This window comes from Trachymyrmex cornetzi, unplaced genomic scaffold (assembly GCF_001594075.2).
Source record: "Trachymyrmex cornetzi isolate Tcor2-1 unplaced genomic scaffold, Tcor1.1 scaffold648, whole genome shotgun sequence".
NCBI lineage: Eukaryota > Metazoa > Arthropoda > Insecta > Hymenoptera > Formicidae > Trachymyrmex > Trachymyrmex cornetzi.
In genome coordinates, this window is record NW_017299968.1 from 65,325 (window position 1) to 68,855 (window position 3,531).

The window sequence follows — 3,531 nt, forward strand, 5'->3', positions numbered from 1 at the left end:
TAAAATAAAATAGATATTTAAAATTTTATGACAGTAAGACAGAAAATTTTAAAGTGCAGCGACAAAACACGGACCTGCTCTCTCTAAATTTATATTCTCCATTTTTCCTCTGCTGCACTTTTCTTATTATTATATTTCATTCATCTATGCTCTAATCATCTATGTTTAATTCGCATATTTCTATGACAAACTTATCTCTAAAAAAAATATATGTATTTATATAGCCGAAGTCTCTCCCGTACTTCAGGCCACCTGTTATCGATCGCCAAGAAATCTGATCACAAAAAAAGGGAATAATTAATTCCGGTCGAAATTCATTCTGAATAATTCCATAATACATCCTACAGTTCTGAATTTTTAACACTTCTGTCATTTCTCAATAAAGTTCTCATTCCCGTTATACAGTTATGCGCATTTATTTCAGTGCGATTAATTTGTCCTCTATGCGAAACGTGCGAGCGTAACAATATATACACATATATTATAAGTATCTATATATAAATATAAAAAAAATTCTTCCTTAAACGCGTTCATGTTAATTTATTCGCGATAAGAGGTATAAATAATCCAACAGGCTAAGTTTCACACTTCTTGATGAAATATCTAGACTGATATAAAAATAATGTATCATGCAATGTAATAATACTGTAACAACAGTTGCGCCGTGACCCATGCGATATTTACAAATTTTCTGATTGCTTGCTGAACTGGCGATAATCGCGCATCAAAGTAGCAGAGAATCCGTGATTATTAAAATGAAAGATTAACTAGATGGAACTGTATAGCTTGCAGTAGAACGATTATTAATTTATAATGTGCCGCCAACGCATTTTTGCCAGTTCTGGATACTCTAATATTCTATCGGCATTCCCGAGAGAGATCGTAAATCTGATATAACCTTTATCCTTCTTATTTATTTACGTGTGTTTTCTTTTTTATCTTCAAATTTGCTTCGAATTTTCTGAATTCTGACCATTCCTAGATCTGCTTTACGTATTTCGCTTAATTAACACTTAATTAGTTTTAAATTTCATTTGCATTATAATATCCTAAACCATGACGTCCTATAATTTTATAGAAATAAATAAATTTTTTAGAAAAAAAATTTATAGAATAAAATAAAATTTCAATGCGAACAGAATTTAGAATACGTGTAAAATATGTGAGAGAGTAGAAGATTATGAATTCTAAATTCTCAGATTGCGCGTTCCCCTTTTCTTCTTGTTTTTAAAATCACAGATTTTGGCCTAATAATTGCAAAAACTGTCGGAATCTTCATGACCCAATCATGGTGTTCATCAGACGCAGTTGCAAAAAGTTAACTCCGTGGATACATCAAAACGCCGTAAATACACGATTCTGATAGCAGTTATGAGCGACGGAAGCCAGAACCTCCGCCATCGCCTTGCCGGTCTCCTGCGCCATGCTCTTCAGGTAACCCGTGTCTTTTTGCAGCAGCATGTGAGGATCCAATTCCTGCGTACGATATATAAAAGTTCGCAGTTTAAGAGATAGTTTAAATCGAGACTATTATAAATAAAAAAGAAATAAAGCATTTTCTAAACGTAATCAGTATTAGTTATATAGTCAAAGATTTTGTAATTCTGTATCAACTAAGTGGTTTACTCAACAAAAACTCTAATGAAACAATGCAAAAATGATCATAGGTTAAATTCGCAGGATTCATAAAATAAAATATTTATATAAATCCAGTTATAATTTATGTGGCTTTAAAATATTGTAAATAAATTTCATAATCTGGAAAGAGAAGTACAAAATATCACAAGAATGACCGATAAATTCATAGTTACATTGATTTTTCACAACCACAGAAAGGAAAGATTTTGTGACCTACTTAAATTCATTCGATTGGTCGCTCTAATCATAAAATTCATAAAAAGATAAAATAAAAGAAAATTGACTCACCACCACGTTTCCGGCGTCCATTACCAAGATACGATCACTGTCCATAACGGTGTTGAGTCGATGAGCAATTGTTAGCACTGTACACTTTTCGAATTTTTTCCTGATAGTTGTCTGGATGAGTTCGTCTGTTCGCGGGTCCACATTCGCGGTCGCCTCGTCCAGCACGAGTATTGGATTGTTCCTCACAATAGCTCGCGCCAAGCAGTCCAAGCAGACCAATTGCCGTTGGCCGACGCTGAGATTGGAGCCGCCTTCATTAATGTGGGCTTCCAAGCCCATCTCCTTCAACTCGATCTCCTCAAGAGCCTGTCATAGTGGTTCGTCCATATACGAGTCAAACGGATCGAGATTTCGTCTCAGACTGCCAGAGAACAGGAACGGTTCTTGAGGGCTAATGCTGATCTTGGAACGCAAATCGTGCAAGCCGATCTGGCTTGTGTCGACTTCATCGATCTCAATCAGACCGTCCATGTCGGACAAGCGGAAGAGCGCCTGGATTAAGGATGACTTGCCAGCGCCGGTCCTACCAACGATGCCAATTTTCTCCCGCGGAAAGATAACGAAGTTAAGATTCTTAAGTACCGGCGGCTCCAGCGGCGCGTAGCGCAAAAATTCGTTCTTGAACTCGATCTTGCCTTCCTGCGGCCATTCGGACTTGGGTTTTTTACCAGGAGCACTTTCGAGAGGAGGCTCACTGTCCACTTTGCTGGAAAAAGATTGAAACAGAAAATGTAATAACTGTTATTTTATTGGGTCGCATTTTGAGAGAGATTGCTGCACGTGTGCATCATTTTAATTTTTATTTGTGATTTAGCAACAGAAAATATATTATATATATTATTGTGTTAAAGAAAGAATGACATATCTCAAAACTAGTAATCTTTAATAGAGCTTTTAAAATTTTTAATTGAGACGATATTTAAATTACAGTAATGAATATCCAGTGAGCAAGAAACATTTGGAAACATTTCGGCAACATTGTAACGTTGTTGCAATGTTACTGAAATGTTCCAAAATGCTTCTTAATATGGGTATGCATAATTCATCCTTTTTCATATTTATACTGGGTATGCAATTATATGTCTTTTTTAAAACAACGTCACATGTTTTTAAAATTAAAACACTATTTTAAATTTCTGACTTGCGTCACATTTTTATCACCATGGTGATGTAAATAGAATATATATAAGAAATTACTTCCTAGAAGTATTTATACCGTTTATGGTAGTTCGCCGACGATAAAATATACCGGTGACCCAACAATTTCAATTTTATTCTTCCTTATGAAATATTTCGAGCTGATACTAAAATGACATAGTAATACAGTAATTACAAGCTTTATAACAAAGTACTTTATAGCAAAGTACTTAATGAAAATGAACTTAATTATAGTGTTTTGGAAAGCTCTAGAGATAAGCTACAAAAATATCTAAAAAAAAGGAGAGGTTCCATTCCATTTCAAAAAATTCATGTTGGGTTGTAATCTACAATCTTTATTGATTGTTTACTGCATAAAGCTGCGTACACACCTAGCAAACGAACACCAAACGCGAATATTCAGACATTCGTGTTTGTAAGTAATTTATTCTTTTTCTTGATTCCACC

At 34.7% G+C, this 3,531-nt stretch overlaps 1 pseudogene; it reads right to left on the bottom strand.

The window, feature by feature from the left end:
* Positions 1 to 1,331: 1,331 nt before the first annotated feature.
* The window catches only part of LOC108767105 (probable multidrug resistance-associated protein lethal(2)03659), a 48,570-nt pseudogene continuing 46,370 nt past the window's right edge, over positions 1,332 to 3,531 (bottom strand).